Source organism: Schistocerca americana, chromosome 2 (genome assembly GCF_021461395.2).
Source record: "Schistocerca americana isolate TAMUIC-IGC-003095 chromosome 2, iqSchAmer2.1, whole genome shotgun sequence".
Classification (NCBI taxonomy): Eukaryota; Metazoa; Arthropoda; class Insecta; order Orthoptera; family Acrididae; genus Schistocerca; species Schistocerca americana.
In genome coordinates, this window is record NC_060120.1 from 1,047,272,087 (window position 1) to 1,047,292,987 (window position 20,901).

The window sequence follows — 20,901 nt, forward strand, 5'->3', positions numbered from 1 at the left end:
TTATAACATGACGTCTTTGAATGTCACCCGGCTAACAGATCCGTCAGGGACATTTCAACTCTTACACCAATCAAAAAAAGTTTTGTATCACCCTGGATCCCAGAACTCCTGAAGACAGGAGTTGATTATGGATATTGTATCACAGACACAGTCCCTGTGACTGTTCAGAGATGTCACTAAGCCCGCCCAAAGATGTAAACAACCGAGCACCAGCAGTGCCTATTAGACGGAGAGGGTCCGACAGCCGATCAGTTCCAGTCATTCCACCATGAAGGAGGTACACGGCCCGTGTTGTCTGTAGTTCAACCATGCCTAGACGGTCAATACCGCGGTTCGATCGCATCCGCGTTGTTACTTTACGCCAGGAACGGCTCTCAACAAGGGAAGTGTCCAGGCGTCTCGGAGCGTACCAAAGCGATTCTTTTCGAACAAAATTCAAATGGCTCTGAGCACTATGGAACTTAACATCTGAGGTCATTAGTCCACTAAAACTTACAACTACTTAAACCTAACTAACCTAAGGACATCACGCACATCCATTCCCGAGGCAGGATTCGAACATGCGACCGTAGCAGTAGCGCGGTTCCGGACTGAAGCGCCTAGAACCGCTCAGCCACCGCGGCTGGCTCTTTTCGGACATGGAGGAGATACAGAGAGACAGAAACTGTCGAAGACATGCGTCGCTCAGCCCGCCCAAGGGCTACTACTGGAGTGGACGTTGGCTACCTACGGATTATGGCTCGGAGGAACCCTGACAACAACGCCACTGTGTTGAATAATGCTTTTCGTGCAGCCACGGGATGTCATCTTACCACTCAAACTGTGCGCAATAGGCTGCATGATACTCAACTCAACTCCACTCCCGACGTCCACTACGAGGATCATCTTCGCAACCACGGCAGCATGCAGTGAGGTACGGTTGGGCCCAACAACATGCCGAACAGACCGCTCAGGATTGGTATCACGTTCTCTTCACCGATGAGTGTCGCATATGCCTTCAACACACAATCGTCGGAAACGTGTTTGGAGGCAACACGGCCAGGCTGAACGCCTTGGACATACTGTCCAGCGAGTGCAGCAAGATGGAGGTTCCATGATGTTTTGGGGTGGCATTATGTCGGGAGACGTACGCCGCTGGTGGTCATGGTAGGCGCCGTAACGGCTGTACGGTACGTGGATGCCATCCTCGGACCGATAGTTCAACAATATCGGCAGCATACTGGCGAGGCATTCGTCTTCTTGGGCGACGGTTTGTCCCCCCATCGTGCTCATTTGTGAATGACTTCCTTCAGGATAACGACATCTCTCGACTAGAATGACCAGCATATTCTCCAGACATGAACCCTATCGAACATGCCTGGAATACATTGAAAAGGGCTGTTTATGGACGACGTGACGCACCAACCACTCGGAGGGATCTACGCCGAATCGCCGTTGAGGAGTTGGACAATATGGACGAACAGTGCCTTGATGAACTTGTGGGTAGTATGCCACGACGAATACAGGCATGCATCAACGCACGAGGACGTGCTGCTGGGTACTGGAGCTATCGCTGTGTACAGCAACTGGACCACCACCTCTGAAGGTCTCGCTGTGTGGTGGTACAACGTGCAATGTGTCGTTTTCATGACCAATAAAAAGGCCGGAACTGATGTTTATGTTGATCTCTATTCCAATTTTCTTTACAGGTTCCGCAGCTCTCGCAACCGAGGCGATGCAGACCTTTTTTTGATGTTTGTATAATGCTACCCAAGTGGACTGATTATGCTACGCCCATGAAGTGCAAACGCGAAGGAACAACCACATCTAAACCTAGACCAAGCAGACCTCACGTCCTGACGGACCGGGAACGTCGAGTATTGCGGAGGATGGTGGTAAAAAATCGCATGATATCACCGGAAGGAATCACTGATCAATTCCGTAGTGCTACCACTAGCTCAACTAGTACAGTGACTGTCCGTTGGGAGTTAAAACGAATGGTTACAATGATCAAGCAGCTCCTTGAGAGCTACACATTATTGCAGTCATTGCTAAGCAATGCTTGAGGTGGTGCAAACAGCGACGCCACAGCACAGTAGATGAATGGAACCAACTGGACTGGACTGGACTGGACAGATGACTGGACTAATGAATCATGCTGTACCCTGTATCAATCCAATAAAAGGGTCTGGGTTTGTCGAGTGCCTGTATAACGTAGGAACGAAGGAGGCGATGTTACCATAAAGGGGTATTTTTTCTGGTAAGGATGTGGTCACCTTACGGTGCTTGAGTAAACGCTAAACGTGGAAGGATACGAACACATTCTATAGCATTGTGTACTCCGTACAGTAGAAGAACAATTTGAGGGCGACGATTGTTTGTATCAGCATGACAATGCACCTTGTAATAAAGCAGCATCTGTGGCTCAACGATTTGTGGAGAATAACTTCCTGAAATGAACTGGCCTGGGTATAGATCTCAACCTTTTGAGATGAGTTAGAGCGTCGGTTTCGCTCAAGACCCGATCGACCAACATCATTATGATCTCTAGTTTCGGCTCTTCAGTAAGGATGGGTTGCCATTTCTCCACAGACATTCAGAAACCTCGTTGACAACGTCCCCCGCAGATCTTAAGCAGTCATAAAGGCTCAGAGTGGACCCAGTCCATATTAATGTCCACCAATAGGTGTCCTGATACTTCTGACCAGATAGTGTATCATTTGAGGCGCACAAGTTTCAAAACATAGCAAAGTTGTAAAAGTATCCATTCAACATATAGTGCACTGATATACTATTATAAAATTAAGTACGACACTAGCTTATCTCAGTGCCTTATATGGTCCGCTACCCGATTTTCATCTTGTCCGAATATACACTACTGGCCATTAAAATTGCTACACCACGAAGATGACGTGCTACAGGCGCGAAATTTAACCGACAGGAAGAAGATCCTGAGATACATAATGATTACCTTTTCAGAGGATTCACACAACGTTCGCGCCGGTAGCGACACCTACAACGTGCTGACATGAGGAAAGTTTCCAACCGATTCCTCGTACACAAACGGCAGTTGACCGGCGTTGCCTGGTGAAACGTTCTTGTGATGCCTCGTGTAAGGAGGAGAAATGCGTACCATCACGTTTCCCACTTTGATAAAGGTCGGATTGTAGCCTATCGCGATTGCGGTTTATCGTATCGCGATACTGCTGCTCCCGTTGGTCGAGATCCAATGACTGTCAGCAGAATATGGAATCGGTGAGTTCAGGAGGGTAATATGGAACGCCGTGCTGGATCCCAACGGCCTCGTATCACTAGCAGTCGAGAAGACAGGCATCTTATCCGCATGGTTGTAACGGATCGTGCAGCCACGTCTCGATTCCTGAGTCAACAGATGGGGACGTTTGCAAGACAACAACCATCTGCGCGAACAGTTCGACGACGTTTGCAGCAGCATGGACTATCAGCTCGGAGACCGTGGCTGCGGTTACCCTTGACGCTGCATTACAGACAGGAGCACCTGCGATGGTGTACTCGACGACGAACCTGGCTGCACGAATGGCAAAACGTCATTTTTACGGATGAATCCAGGTTCTGCTTACAGCATCATAATGCTCACATCCGTGTTTGGCGACATCGCGGTGAACGCACATTGGAAGCGTGTATTCCTCATCGCCATACTGGCGTATCACCCGGCGTGATGGTATGGGGTGCCATTGATTACACGTCTCGGTCACGTCTTGTTAGTATTGACGGCACTTTGAACAGTGGACGTTACATTTCAGATGTGTTACGACCCGTGGCTCTATCCTTCATTCGATCCCTGCGAAAGCCTACATTTCAGCAGGACAATGCACGACCGCATGTTGCAGGTCCTGTACGGGTCTTTCTGGATACAGAAAATGTTCGACTGCTGCCCTGGCCAGCACATTCTCCAGATCTCTCACCAATTGAAAACGTTTGGTCAATGGTGGCCGAACAACTGGCTCGTCACAATACGCCAGTCACTACTCTTGATGAACTGTGGTATCGTGTTGAAGCTGCATGGGAAGCTGTACGTGCACACACCATCGAAGCTCTGTTTGACTCAATACCCAGGCGTATCAACGCCATTATTACGGCCAAAGGTGGTTGTTCTGGGTACTGATTTCTCAGGATCTATGTACCCAAATTGCGTGAAAATGTAATCAAATGTCAGTTCTAGTAGAATATATTTGTCCAATGAATACCTGTTTATCATCTACATTTCTTCTGGGTGTAGCAATTTTAATGGCCAATAGTGTATCTGAGTTTTTTTAACCGTGGTGGGAGCACAGACAGATGTGGTGAGTGTTGAAGTTAAGTTACAATATCTTTCTCCTGTGTGGGACAGCTCAGGCGTTGAACCTGGGACCGCTGGTTGCTTCGGAACAAAGGGCTCTTTTCCTAAGTTTCTCAAGTGTCGCAGAATTCGTAGGACGCCTGTTCCAGTTGTTCTTTGTCGGCAGAACAGTGTGTGCGCCCTTTGAGGTCAGGAGGTAACCGTCGAGTCCCGGAACTGTTCGCAAGCGTGACGAATCCACACTCCCTGCAGGGCGCTGAAGTGCGCGACTCAGCCAGGTGAGAACTTTTCGTATTCTGGGAGCTCCAGCAGTCGCCTGCAACTATTTTTGGATCACCCAATGAGCAGCGGGATAGAAGTCGGTGTGCCAACCTTAAAACAACTAAGATATACACAGTGGGTACTATTCAAAAATTGTAACAGTTTCTCCCCCACAATTTGAGGTGGAAAGAGAAATTTCGGGTCGTCGGGCTGGTAACGGTTATAGACTCTACCCTCGAGGACTTGGTGTTACGGAGAGGATGAATGTGGCTGTAGGGAGGGTGAAGAGTGGCGTCGGTCCGCGACGTGCAATTTTCAGTCACCGAGACGCTGGTCTGCAGCCTTGGATGGTTTTACTGTTTTAAGCGTCACAGTTTGGGAACAGTTCTGTCCTTTTACCTCTGAATAACTCGCAACTTGTGTGTCCTTTAAATCCCAACTTGTGTTGCATTTGTATAAATTCGGGATTCAGAGTATTGAACAGTCCTTTAATTGCATATGCGAGCTCCTCAGACGTATTGGAACGCCACCTGCGCTTCCGCTAGCGGTCTTCCTTGCTATTAACGCCAACTGCTCACAAATAATTGGGGTATCATCCACTCTCATTTGTGTGTTATTCAAGTAATCACAGTTAACTGTCTGGTTGGGTAAATTAATATTCTTTGTTAATGATTAGTTTAACGGTGTTACACAAGAAAGTTTATAACTATTTTGAGCATTTCGTTGATAGTTAAGATTCCACGATTTTTAGTTTCAAGTTAACTTTTCTTGTTATGTTATTCTTACAGCAAATTCTATTTTTATGAGTATCACTCACTTCAGGTTTTTTTGTATATGCTCAAACAACGAAATGAACTATATTAATTAAAAGTGGTTCATTCAACTTCATGATTCTGAACAGTCATATGTTCGGTCATATTTGTTTATTTTAATGTGTATTCCATTGCGCTGGCGATCTTTTGCAGTACATGTTATAACGATATGGTTACGTAATGTGTGTACATAAACATACAGTTACAAATGTCCCCGTTCGTAGTCGCTAATTATAACAATGTGTTTACTTTTGTGCTGTAACGTATAGCTATAATCAGCGGTGGAAATATATTTGCGAACGCCGACCGTGTGCGGCTGTTTCTTGTTCGATCGTCTGATCAGTCGGAAGTTGCATTGCAGAGGAGAGTAAATGCCTATTCAAAATGTAATTATTTTTGGATAGCTCAACATGAATTTCCTAAGGGACCGTAGTTTATCATGCATTTACCAGTAGAAAATGGCGCGGAGAAAATATTTCGCCGCATGCAGTTTCCGTCCGATTTCGACGAAAGAATTCGTGACTGTGAACTCTATATTTGGCAGAAACATAAAGAAAATGAAATAACTTCATGAAGGAGTGAGACATAGATTCTATATTAAATAAATAATCCATACACTAGTTCCATTTAACTCTGAATTTATGGCAATTAATAGATGAACTTTCACTGCAATGAAGGATTTAACATGGATGCCGCTTTGACTGGCTCTTCTCTTCTCGTAACGAAAATAATTCCTTTGACGTTTTCACATACACGTCGCACAATAAATCTACTGCTATGCAGTATTGCACTTTTAGTATTGCACTTTTACTTAACACTAAAATAATACTATTTTTAACGATAATAATGCGGCTGCAAGACATGCGCGTCCGGCAAAAGTTAAAAGAGACAAGAGAAAAAATGAGTAAATTAGTAACGGTTCATCGAGAATATCTGGTACATCAAAAGAATGTGTAAAAGTGTTCTTCTTCTGTCCGTTTTTCGCGCCGCGGTTTTCAAAGTCAATAACTCACTGCATCTCTGACGGCGCTTCGACAATAAACAAGTTAGGTCACAGGTGGTTCACTTTTTACATTCTCGCAACATTATTTGCTAACTGTAGCTCTTGCCGAGCGACTGCTCGATTAGTGAATGATTTAAAATGATAAGGCAATCACATAATGTTACATGGTACTCATTGTGATATCGGCTTAAGGACTTTTCAGTGTAAAGATTTGGCTGTTATATTCTACATGAATGATTATTCAGCGAGCAGAGATGTTTTTCTTTCTTTAAGCGTGAAATCGCCGGGAGAACTCTCCTTTTTTTTGTTGAGTTCGTAAGAGTGGCAGGTGGATTGCACGACCGCTAACGAACCCAGAACGGCTCAATGCAAAATAAAACCAATATAGAAAGATCAGTTCAAGGAAAAAAAGTAACATTTCAGCCTTGGCACTCATTCTTATAACACCAAAAGGAATAGACGTATGATTATAATTTAATGTCGCAGCAACGACATTATTGAAGACACAGCACAGGATCAGGTTGGAGAAAAATAATGAAGGAAGCTGGACGTATGCATTTTAAAGGAACCGCCCCGCCTTTTTTCTTCAGCGGAAAACGAAAACCAAAACCTTAGAAGTCCGAGAAGGATTGAGCGCCCTCCTCCAAAAGTCATTGCGGCACCCGTCGTTATCTGATACTAGACTGTTTACAACACTGAAGGAACTTTTCCCGACAGCTTGAAGTAAGTGTTTCACACCAGTAATGGTACACCGACCGCAGACAGACTTCCCCTACAGGTGATAAATTATTAGGCAGAATCAATTAACTTTTACCAAGAAAAATTGACAAATAGCCGTATGTTTTGGGAAGTCACTTTATTTAGACAGCGAGTTTAGGATCTCTGTAATGCCATCTTCAGGCCCCTATGCACTCCAAGTATAGTCTCAGATATATCGATACTTGCACAACTGGAGCCATCAATACCTGTTTCCGTAAATTCGTTTCTGGAGCGTTTACTTCGAAGACTAGACAACAGTCGACAACGAGTCGTTGTCAAGTCTTCGAGGTAAACGCTCTGAAAACTGCACCAACATCTTCATACGGTTGTCGATATGTCTGTAAGTGGGAATTTCATAAATTTGGCCGTCATGGTCATTGCGAGTAACGTCTAGAAGACGAAGCAGTAGTTTTGTTCATTCGTCTTAGATTTCCCCCACTGAATTCTGTTGGCCAGTCATTGAATTTAGAAGAAGAAGATCTTTATACGCGAGGTTCACCATAGCATTATTATTTTTTACGGTGCTTTTACGCTTCAGAAGTTTCCTTGTGAGATACTGGAGAGCGAGTAGAATTTTCAAGACAAAAAGAAAACGAAACGGAAGTGGATTGTAGTCATAAGAAATATTCAGTCGCATCATTACAATCAACTAGGGTAACATTTTACCAGTCAGGGTACCTTTGTACCACTCATCACTTTATTTCAAATGGCTGCTGCCCAAAATGCTTGCATTATTTTGTACTAAAAATAACAATTTTATTAGCTCTCTGATTTCTACTTAGTATTTAAATTGTCCTTCGACATTCTAACAAACTCTCAGTCGTGTGACAAGCCCTAATTGCATCGTCTGTGAAGAGAACTTCTGCCAACAATGATTTCAATTGAATAACGCCAGGTCTATACGAATATCTTGATATTTCAAAGTTAGCCTGCAATAACGAATGAACACTGTTTGTTTTTAATTCTTATAAACACCTAAGCTCCTTCCAGCATGATCTAAATTTACCCACAGCATTAGATACAGAAAAAATACAATAATTTTTAAGATTGGTCTAAAGTTACCCTAAATGGCAGTGTAACTTTGTACCACTATTAGAATAGAAATTTTTCTCTTGCAGGCAATAGTTAGCGTTCATTTCTACTTTGCCACCCACTCAGTAACTATAAATATAAAATGTTACGATGTCTATTGTGATGTGTAACTTATTTCGGTCCACTATTTTCAAAAATTGGAAAAAAGTGGTCCAAAGCTACCCAGATTTACTCTACTGGTATTCTCAGTAGCAACGAACTGTATTAAGTCGAATTCATGTTTTACTTGAATTATAACTTCATGTTAATGAAATTCTTACTGTTCGCATGTAACTACAAAAGATGTTTTATTTAGTTCCGTGAGCGACGCAGAAAGATATTGGCAGCGATATTCCCCATCAAGTCGGCGGCCAGTGGGATGAGGAAGATGCCAAGAGCATGAAGTTCACGCTGCGCCTATTTTTGTTAGTAATGAATAAAGAAAGAAAGATATAACTCTTACGGTAAAACTTTTAACTGAGAGCCTGAAATACTGAAAGTTGTAATCTGCTCATCAAGTTAAAATTTATTACGTGGCACGAAGCTGTATGCATTATGTTCCAATAAAACTTTGGTAATCTTGTTGGAATTAATTTGAGATGCCGGTGTTCTGATTTATCTTGAAAATTTTGTGAAGAGAATATTTGAAAAAGTGTCACTGGAAAAGGTAATGTCAATGTCATTTTGTAAAAATAATAGTTAAAGAAGAGACTCAGACCGACGCAACTGAAAAAGTAAAAGTTATCTTTGGTTTATTGAAACTTCCGCAACTGAGCAAAAGGACATTAGTAATCTGACTGGTGATACGAAGTCAGCTCATGATGATAACTGACACTGAGATATTCTTTAGTTAGAACATTTTAATCACTTCAGTGAAGAGAGTGCTAAAATATAAAGCCAATTTGCATATAATTTGAAAGGTGAATATCACGTAGCAGAGATTATATCATTCAACTGCGCGGAAATAGTTATGATCTCTGGTAGAAACAAATTACGCAAAATATAAACCAGAAGGGTAAATGTTTGAAATTTTATGGTATTGTACGATGTCCGATTAGGGAAGAATATTTCACACTGAATAGTTAATGTTCACTGAGAAACTGGCGACACACTAAGTGACTTTTCAGAGAACAAAGTGTTGCGAGCAGCCGAGTTGGCTATCACAATCATACTACAGTTAGGTGTGATCTCTGTGTTGGCGTAGCAATGGAGAAATAAACGAAACCAATTTGCCGGACGGAGCTGCCGAGCGGTTCTAGGCGTTACAGTCTGGAACCGCACGGCCGCTACGGTCGCAGGTTCGAATCCTGCCTCGGGCATGGATCAGTGTGATGTCCTTAGGGTAGTTAGGTTTAAGTAGTTCTAAGTTCTAGAGGACTGATGACCTCAGCAGTTAAGTCCCACAGTGCTCAGAGCCATTTGAACTATTTGAAACCGATTTCGGCTGACTACAAAACTGATTTTTTTAAAAATAACAGTATTTACCAGTTACATTTTAGAATTAATACCTACATTCAGACCACGAGAGCGTAGAGCTCTCTACAAGAATTGAACTATCTTCGGGTGCATGTGAGATACGGTTTTCGTGCGTGCAACTCGCAGTCTGACGAAGACAAAGTACATCGTCTAAGATACTTACTGCTGGCTAACAAGGTTAACCCACATTAAGAGCCGGCCGTGGTGGCCGAGTGGTTGTAGGCGCTTCAGTCCGGAACCGCACGACTTCTACGGTCGTACGTTCGAATCCTGCCTCGGGCATGGATGTGTGTCAAGTCCTTAGATTAGTTAGGTTTAAGTCGTTCTAAGTTCTAGGAGATTGATGACCTCAGATGTTAAGTCCCATAGTGCTCAGAGCCATCTGAACCACATTAAGAAGGTCGTACCACTGCAGGATCCATGGAAAGGAAAACAGGTTGTCATAACGCAAAAGTTAAGCACAGAAATTTCTCTTCGATGGTATACATCACAATCATAGCATCACAAAAACATATGATTTGTCCGAAATTCTGGGTGTATAAAGAGCGACGAGAGAAAATAAGTATTCCAGGCACTCCAACAAGACTTTGTAAAATAGTGGTCCACTCATTTCCATAAATATTGGATCTATAATTAAAACAGTGTTCTTAAATACAGTCAATGGTAAGAGTAATTAAAGGTACATAGTTATTCCACGACGGCAAGGGGCCGATCACGGAGCAACAGAGAAAAATATACTACCCACCTCAGCTGACGCAATAATGTCAGCTAAAATTAATTTGTAATCGGAAAGATTCATAAGCATATAGAGCGTAGCGTAACAATTTCATAAGAGCTCGGGAAAAGCACGCGGTGAGTTCCACACCAGGGGACCGGTTCGGTCGGAACAAAGGTGATCAAGTGTGTGTGTGTGTGTGTGTGTGTGTGTGTGTGTGTGTGTGTTTGTGAGAGAGAGAGAGAAAGAGATGTGGGGGGAGGAGAACGCTAATTAACAAATGATCGATAGATGGGCCCCGGGCGTTTGCCTGCTCCGCAGCTAGTAGCTGGGCCCGCGCGAACCAACTTACCACCCGCCACCATATTTGGCGGACCAGGGGTTACGATGAGTGTTTCTTATTTTAAGAGATCTCGGCTACCAGTACAAAGCACATCACACTATAGTTATGAGTCATAAGATCCGTCAGAGTCTTTGTTAAGTATTCGCCAGACTTTCTCTCTGTCCCTCTGCCTGTCGCAGTCTATCTCTCTTGTATACATACACGATGTCGAATAAATTGTTCTTTGAAATTAAGGCGTCAAAATCAACCGTAGATTCGGAGAAGGAGTTAGATAAAATGCTGCGAGTAATGAGGTTAATGAACAGGGACAGTACATCAGTAGCGTGTGGTATAAGTTGAAGAATCTAGGTCTGATGGGAGGTTTGCTAGGGTACTGTTTTGTTTTAGGGTGCAAAACAACTAGGGTCATACGCGCTTTGCTAGGCTAGTCTGTGCAGTTGCGATGACCATTGTGTCCGGATTGCATAGTGGTCAGCGCATCTGTTTAGTAGACTAGGTTCCGAATCCAGGTCTGGTACATATTCTCAACTACCCATACTAATATAAATCAGTACCCACTGGTAGATAATGTCTTTAATTCTTTGAAGTATTAAAACTAGGAAAGAATTCATCGAGACATTAGTCTGGAGTGTTTTGTTGCGTGGCTGTTGCGTGGTTTGTTGCGTGGCATCGGTCCAAATGGGACAGGAAATACGAAGTCTGGAAGTAGTCGAAATGTGGATGTAGAGAAGCATAGTCAAAATAAGCCAAGGAGAGAAGAAGTCGAACGAATGGGTGCTCAAGGAAGTAGATGAAACAAGGGAATTGATCATTACCATAAAAAACAGGAATAGAAAATTCTTTGGGCACGTGATACAGCACAACGAAATCTTGACCACCAAACTGGAAGAAAAAGTTTTAATTAAGAAAGGAAGAAGAAGACCGATCAAGAATAATTTGGATTCATTGATGGGTGGACTTAAATTCAGCAGAGGAGAGACAAATATGGTTGTAGCTGCAAGGACTAGCCTTTGGAACATGATAGTGTCAAATTAATGTAATGTAAAAGGCAGGAACACTAAACTTAACATATTTAGAATTGAAACAAACGGTCACTGACGTCAACTTTGGATACTAAGGATCAGTAATAAACATGTTAGCGGAGATCGTGTAGCATGGTAGGAACAGTTGCGAAGTTTCCAGGAGTCACTTAAGCGTGTGACTGGAGGCTTCAGCACGTGCAACTCTGCGTCAGAGTGTTGGCTGCTCCGAAACATGAATATAACGGAGCTGTTGTGCGGTACCGAACAAGGTGGTGCAGTGGTAAGACACGGAACTCGTATTTGGAAGAATTAGAGTTCGGGTTCCCTCCAAGCCATCCAAATTTCTAAATCGCTTAAGCCGAATGCCGAGATGGTTACTTTCAGAGTGCAAGATTGATTTTATTCCCTCGAGCTTCTTATTCGTCTCTAGCGACGTAGTCATCGACAGGATGTTAAACCCTAATATCCCTTCCTTCCTTCTCGTGCAGCTGCATTGAAAACGACATGTACAGAGCTTTTAAGCAGTGGAAGGAAATAATGTGGAAATGCATGAAGTCAAACAGGTTCAGCTTTGAAGATAAATACACTACCGCTGAATTGGTCGGCTTTGATGAAACGTGTCACATAATAAATACAACTTTAGTAAAGCGAACTGTCGCGTTTATTTTGTTGTCAGACCTCCTGTGTTCGTACATTCCCAGCATGTTGTGGATGGCTCCACGTGCTGCGTGAATCTTGGGACGAGGTTTTCATGTGACGCAATGAATCATACACTAGATATGTGATGCACAGTCAGAAGACGAGCTTAAGATATGTGACGTCGGGTCACTTTGATAGTCAAGACACGGAGTTAACTCTCTCGCACATCAATCTTTCTTATATGACGGTCAAATGATTGATAGCTTCCTCCATTGCTGACGTAGGACGGTGCTCCATCATAATGTCAATATATTCTTCTCCTAATATCCACATTTATACGCTGTTCCAAGAACACTTCTCTCATCAGCGGCTGAACATTCACTCAACACAAGAAATATGGGCACCCAGTCGGCGGTGGCCGCTATAAGGAACGATTCCAACATTCGTTTCAACTGGTTTACGGAAACCCCTTACATCGTATTAATGGCAAAAAATATCGAAACATGGTATTCGACAAATAAAAGTATGAAAAGGAATGACTGTTTTGTTGTACGTAATTGATTTTCTTAATCTAGAGAAGTACTGGAGCTATTATGCTGGCAAAAGACAATTTCAACTCTACTGCGACGTGGAGACCAAACGTGGAGCTAACTATCAGTAACAGAGTATCTGAAGTGTAACCTCACAAATAGCTAACCATGCACTTTGAATTAGTAGGTAAAGTTGTACAGAAATTACTATCAGTATGTAAGCAGGGAGCAACATAATGTCCCAAGTTAGATACCGCGAAACCAAAAGGTGAAGGAGCTGTTGGATCTCTGAAACGATTCATTGTCAATGACTACCTCCTCCTGCTCCTCTCTGGTCGTCATCGTCGTGGTTCTCCATATCAAAACGCTCTTTACTTTTAGACAGAGCCTCCTGTAACCCTACGAAATTTACAAGGTGGGCAAAAGGGAGCAGAGCTGGAAGATATTCTATTTAACGTAGGCTACCCAACTTACATCATCTGCTACCAGGAAAGTTTACCTATCTTAACGCACACGAAATATTTTGCGGGTCAGTTCATTTTGCCCACCGTGTGCAATTGCAGTTATTCTCGTGTTATACGGAGCACTTTCAGATCGAAAAATTACTCTGAAGAAGTCAACGTGGAATCCGAAGTACACTGCGCTACAAAATTAAAGGATCACTTTTTCGAAACCCATTGCAACACTTAAGTATTACGTTTGGCTGAAGGGTGCCTACAACCTTCCTCTGTAATGGTGCAAAAGCATGGAGACCTGATACGTCACCATGGGGCTCGAGCACTCTTCAAACAACAAGGTGTCGACACATGCGAAATAAACGCCAGACCTCACAAGCCCATGCGACGTGCAAGGTGTGTTAAGATAGTCACATTGGCAGAAAATTTCACCACATTTCTGCCCAATGCCACGGTGGACGTGCCACACGATCTGAAGGTCGCCATATCCGCTCTTACCCACATTTCACCCCTTCTTCTGACGCCTCTGCGATGGAGGTCAGAACCGCGACGCCCCGCCCAGCGTTGAAATCATGCGTTTCTGTTACGAGTGGCCTAGGAAAACATTCCAGACGTATCACCGCTCAGAAAAAGAGGGTGCCATAAAGGGTGTCAATGAAACTTTCCCCTGGGGCGTTGATTACCACACATTTCGCGGTCGAAAATGCGATGAGAGACAGGATGACGTTCTTGACAAAATTCGACACTGGGTCGCTCTAAGATCCATCAGTTCGGCAAAACCATCAGTTGCACCCGCCCACCTTTATTGAGAATTATAAAAAATGCGCCTTTGCAGGCAGAACCCGGTGCCTGCAGGTAGGCTACGCTGGTGCTCTTTCGCCGCTACAATGCTGATCTTGCACCTGACAGCACACCATCTGGAATCCGAGAATGTCAGAGGGTTCGTCCGTCTGCAACTGCCTAGGACGTACTCATGGGTTCTGTATGTGATTCTCAATAAAGGTGGGCAAATGCCACAGAGGGCTATAGCGAACGGGGTCTGAGGGACCCTTCGCTGTTTTATTCACGCATGTGTCAATGTCGCATCTTCCAGTGATCAGGCAACAAGAGGACATAAAACAGGAGCTCGGGTAAAGCAGAAGCAGTCTTAGCTTCTTTGCATTACGTTCAAATTTCGTCAGATGGTTTTGAATCGTCCCTAGTGGCCCAACCTTGTACAGGACAGCAAAATTCCAAGGCCACTCCTAAGAAACCGGTGTGATTTCAACGCTGGGCGTCGCGGTTCTGACCTCCGTCGCAGAGGTATCAAAAGAAAGGGTGTTGAAAGATGGTAAGCCACTCTCTCACTTTAACTATTCCGTTTGACAGATTAATATTCATATTTTAGGTCATGATCTCCGTGTTACCCAATGATACATTTGGTATGTGTAGCTTATGACTCTTTTACATGAGGAAATATTGTGAGCAGGATGTTCTTGTAACTACACGTGTAGCCCATAGGAAACTCGTGCACAGGGCCCATAGTGGAGGTGACTGAGAGCAGGGAGAAAGTTCGTGCCGACCTCCATCGGTAATGCTGGAACTCAGTATGGTGTTGACCCACCCTTAGCCTTGATGACACTTTCACTCTCGCAGGCATAAGTTCAATCACGTGCTGGAAGATTTCTTGGGGAATGGCAGCCCAATCATCACGGAGTACTGCACTGACGAGAGGTATCGATGTCGGTCTGTGAGACCTGGCTCGAAGTCGGCGTTCCAAAACTTCCCAAAAGGTGTTCTATAGGATTCAGGTCAGGACTCTGTGTAGACCACTCCATTACAGGGATGTTACTGTCGTGTAACCACTCCGCCAAAGGCCGTGCATTATAAACAGGTGCTAGATCGTGTTGAAAGATGCATTCGCCATCACCGATTTGCTCTTCAACAGTGAGGAGTAAGATGGTGCTCAAAACATCAATGTAGACCTGTGCTGTGATAGTGCCACATAAAACAACAAGGGGTGTAAGCCCTCTCCATGAAAAACACGACCACACCATCATACCACCGCCTCCGAATTTTACTGTTGGCACTACACACGCTGGCAGATGACGTTCACCGGGCATTCGCCATACCCACACCCTGCCATCGGATCGGCACATTGTGTACCGTGAATCGTCAATCCACACAATTTTTACGATCCTTACACTATGCGAGGCGTCGTTTGGCATTTACCGGCGTAATGTGTGGCTTATGAGCAGCCGCTCGACCATGAAATCCACGTTTTCTCACCTCCCGCCTAACTGTCATAGTATTTGCAGTGGATCCTGATGCAGTTTGGGATTCCTGTGTGATGGTCTGGATAGATGTCTGCCTATTACACATTACAACTATCTTCAACTGTCGGCGGTCTCTGTCAGCCAACAGTCGAGGTCGGCCTGTACGTGTCCCTTCACGTTTCCATTTCGCCATCACATTGGAAACAGTGGACCTAGGGATGCTTATGAGTGTGGAAATCTCGCTTACAACATATGACACAAGTGACACCCAATCAGCTGACCACATTCGAAGTCTGTGAGTTCCGCGGAGCGCCCCATCTGCTCTCTCAGGATGTCTAATGACTATTGAGGTCGCTTTTATGGAGTACCTGGCAGTAGGTGGCAACACAATGTACCTAATATGATTCATTTATGTTTTGGGGTGGAGGGGTGCCCGGATATTTTTGATCACATAGTGTATATTTATGGGTGGTTAATTAATATGTACACACATCAGTGTGTTGGTCGTTTTTTTGTCCACGTCGAAGAGTCTTTCAGTAAGCACATAACATAATTTACCATCTGAAGTTTTCTGCGCATTCGTAATTACAGCAGTAAGTGTTTATCTCCGTCAGTATATTCCAATCATATTGCGTCCACGTATCCACATGTCAACACCTGAAATGCTGCCACCGGAAAACATGTATTAACGCCACATGTACTTGAAGGTACCACCGAACCTAAAAACATACTCTCCAATGATAAACTTTGAGGTAATGGTGTTTAGTAACCGTCTTCAGTCACCAATAGCAATAGCTGCTTTTATATTCACTACACCCTGTGCATTACTAAACGGCTGAAATGATCACCCATTTAGTCAGGTGCCGTTGCATGGTTCCTGTACGTCTTCTGCTAGTAGTTCGAAAGTTCTCGCCTGTTCTCGAAAAGTCTGACACCCTCCACATAATAATGATAGAAAAAAGTTTATCACTTAGGCCTAATAAATTTTCGCTATTGATGCAGTACACTTTAAGTATCAGCAGTGACATTTTTACTTTATTACTCCTGTACCACTGACTCTATTCGAAGCCTATTTTAGGGACAGTACCCAATTATACAATTTAAAGTACCTACAAAATTATATCATTGTACGACGCACAGTTACGGAGATATGAATTCATAATCACTGAGGCGTTTGAAAAGCTAGCTTTTCTTAAGTGGAGCTGTGGCAGATCGATTTTTTAACGAATCGATTGGGAGAACGTTATTGGTAAACGCAAGAAACAAGGACACGTGAGTGAAAAACGAGGGAAAACGTGAGGTGACTGATAAAACTTAGACAGTGCAAATCGCTTCTGATATTTGCTACAGCAGAGTGGTTTATCTCAAGCGCCAACGTTACACTATATTCCATGGGCAATAAGGATTTCATATCATCATAGCTGCGTCTGTTGGTACCTTATGTCTGCAATTCAGCTGGGAACGATACCGCTGTAAATTCAATAACCAAGGTGAAAGTTAAATGCCAAATAGAACATGGCGAAGGCAGTCATGTTAGCTTCAGGACGTGCATAAGTAGAACCGTACGCTAATCGACGGCAGTTCTCAATCTGAAGAGCGCAAATGAGAACTTTAGTCCACTGTGAAGGCAGCCCATTACTGTGCACGTTGCTTGTAGCCATTGGCGAGATCACGCGGTTATCTTCCTCATTTATTGTCCAATTCTGACTTCATTTGCCTCTAACGGCCTTCTCAGTGGTACTGGGCCTTCACTTGCGTAAGTGCAATTGCCGACACGTTCGCGGAACTGCTTTCGCAGCACGCTGGCTTCCATGCGTGATATGCCTCCTCTGTTGTGTAGTTCACTTTTTCCGTCTAACGTTCGGTGATTTAAACAGCAGTCTGCTGCTCCTCACTACTTGAGCTGTGCTGTTCGTGTGATGCTCGTTGGTGCTCTAGGAAGATTAACCTATCGATTAAGCGATAAGAACCAACGCAGCAGAAACAAGTAGGCTCATGGGTTTGTGGCACAGAAAGTGAGTCGAAGTATCAACAAGTATCCTTCGTACTGCATTCATCACAACAATCGACATGTGATCTCAAGTTGATACCGTATTGTCAGATTTCCAGACACCATTCCTCACAAGCAATTTCTAATAAAGTTATTTACCACTAGACAGTCGTTTGAGCTAGAAATTTTCTGACAGAAAGGTCACACTTCGTATTAAGTGATGGGAAGTCATCTAGTGAAACTGAAGTGATAGCTGGGATTCTTCAAAGAAATGTGATAGGGCTTCTGCCGTTCTTTATATAAACAATTTTGGCGATTATCCGAGCTGCCCTCTTAGACTGCTTATGGTGGTGTCGCTTAGCATCTTTACTAGACGTCAGAAGAGCAAAACTAATTGCGAAAGGATTTGGACAAGACACATGCAAGGTGCGAAACGTGGCAGTTGACCTTGATCTATAGCAACTGTAAGGGCCTCCACATGGGTACTAAAACAATCCTTTCACATTTCGGTTCTATACAGATTTAAAGGTTATGAATTAAACTAAATAACTTGCGAACCACACCATACGAATTGCTGGGGTTTCAATGGTCTACTACTACTCGAAAATGAGATTTTCACTCTGCAGCGGAGTGTGCGCTGATATGAAACTTCCTGGCAGATTAAAACTGTGTGCCCGACCGAGACTCGAACTCGGGACCTTTGCCTTTCGCGGGAAAGTGCTCTACCAACTGAGCTACCGAAGCACGACTGACGCCCGGTCCTCACAGCTTTACTTCTGCCAGTATCTCGCCTCCTACCTTCCAATGCTGCAGAGTGAAAATCTCATTCTGGAAACATCCTCCAGGCTGTGGCTAAGCCATGTCTCCGCTATATCCTTTCTTTCAGAAGTGCTAGTTCTGCAAGGTTCGCAGGAGAGCTTCTGTAAAGTTTGGAAGGTAGGAGGCGAGATGCTGGCAGAAGTAAAGCTGTGAGTGCCGGCCGTGAGTCGTGCTTCGGTAGCTCAGTTGGTAGAGCACTTGCCCGCGAAAGGCAAAGGTACCGAGTTCGAGTCTCGGTCGGGCACACAGTTTTAATCTGCCAGGAAGTTGTCTACTACTACTAATGAATAAGTAGTTCCCACACTTCCTTAATCGAAAGTTATGATATTAGGTAGGTGCATAAGTTTGTTGCGTTTTTTCTTTTTCATGTTGGTATTCGAGTTGCTGTAGGTCTACTTACAGATTGCCACTGTATTTGTAGTTCACTGTTGATATCTGAGCTTACATATTGTCATCTTGTCATTTTCAGATACTGAGTGGTGCTGTGGACGCTATAAAATCGAGTGCCAAGTGGAGAAATCGAAACATTTGCGACATATTCCTCTGTCTGAGTTCAACAGAGGGGTGACGGAAGCAGAGGTAATCAGATATTTTCGGCCATGTATTGAGATAATGCCAATGGACAGCATGCCAAGAAAATGGTTTTCTCGTTTTAAGAAGGATCGTATTGACATTAGTGACTCTCCACGTTCAGGAAAACCTTAAGGGTTTGATGAAGGTCGTTTAAACGCATTAATCCACAGTGATCAAAATGTGAAGAAATGTTGTTACTCCAACATTGTGCGACATTTGCATGCAATGGGGGAGGTTCAAAAATCGGGTGTAGTGGTACCGCATGCTCTAAGCCAAAACCACAAAAATCAGCAGGTGGTCGTATGTGAATATCTGCTTGCTCCTCATCATTTGCCACGTGAACAACACCGACCGTTCCTAGCCTGTATCGTTACTGGCGACGGAAAATGATATCTTTGTGCTAACGTAAGGCAAGGTTGAGCCCAAACAAGGCAGTAACTATCAGTACAAGGGCCTGTAGGCATCCACAAAAGATTGTTACGCACCTGGTGGAACAGCGAAGGAGTCGTGTACAACGAATTGCTTCCCCGAGGTGTAGCCACAGAAACTGGGACGCCTTGCAGCCGCAGTCCAAGAACAAAGACCTGAAACACTGCGTGAAATGATGCCACTCCACGATAGCGCCGCCCGCGTTCTGATAGGTCGATAAAAAGCACCGTACAGGAGTCTTCCACACTCAGAATTTCACCTTTTCCGCTCTATATCGAACAACCTTCAAGGAACTTCGTTTCCGGATGAGAATGCTTCCGAACAGGACTCGGTGAACTTCCAGCATGCGCTGTAACTGTTCGTTTGCACATTTTTGACGTGGTTTTTTTCACTTTCGGAAGTACCATTTATGACTATGTTATGGTGACTTTTAAAATGGATCCCGGCCCGATACTAGTCGTCGAGTGAATAAAAAAAGTGAAATTTGCAACTTTGGGTGGTCTTTCGTTGTAATGATGATTCGACGAGTTCTTCGCCTCAAAACCACGTAATTTCTGTAGTCGCGCAATCGAAAATTTGGCAGACTTTTGTAAAAAGTGAAGGAGAATATATTACTGACGACTAAAGTTTCTGTTTTGTGTATCTGTTTTCTTTTTTAATCTTGTGGAAAAAGCTGATCTTATGCACCAACCCAATAGAATGGGCCGAGCCCAGTGCAAAGAAAAATAAAATTAATATATGCCTTCTCTACAAGTCTAAATGTAGTGACTGCAGCGTACGTTCATCCTTTAAATGAAATCAATGGGGTTTTCTTTCAGTTTGTGTGGAATTAGAAAATGTTAGCTCGGCTGATAATCTTTATGGAATTGACTTGTTTAATAACTGCGCGACCACCTAATTATTAAACAGTATTCTTTATATGAAAATCTAATTGAAAGTAATATTCGAATTTTGTCTCTTAATTCTGTAGCTTCAATTTTTAAAACGGTGGTGAATCAAATGGGACCAAAAGACACTCAAGACTATAACGCAAAAGAAATCGATTCCGTTTTCAATACGGCCACGTTCAACATTAACCGATTATTTCTCTCATTAATTTTCATGAAAGTTTCGACACGATTAATCTTGAAATGAATCAATATTCATTTAAGAGAACATTACATATTACTCGCGTCTAATCTGAGCGATATGCAACGAAACAATAAGATACGACAAAACAGACATTAAACCTTTTATCTACGAAAAGGATAAGGATATATTTTCTTCATTACGAGTAACAAAATCATTATTCATATATCTCTCTGAATCTTCTATTCTCTCTGCATTTACTTGTCACTGCAGCACAACGACGGAATGAAACTACACCGTGAAATGCTATCTGGTACTTTCAACAAAAAGATTACAAATAACTTTACAGACGGAAGGCAAACCAAAAACTGCGTTTTCGATGCT

At 43.4% G+C, this 20,901-nt stretch overlaps 1 protein-coding gene across 1 annotated transcript in view; it reads right to left on the minus strand.

The window, feature by feature from the left end:
• LOC124594662 (paired mesoderm homeobox protein 1-like) overlaps nt 1–20,901 on the minus strand; it is a 192,308-nt gene that overhangs the window by 105,880 nt on the left and 65,527 nt on the right. The gene's annotated exons all lie outside the window — the stretch shown is intronic.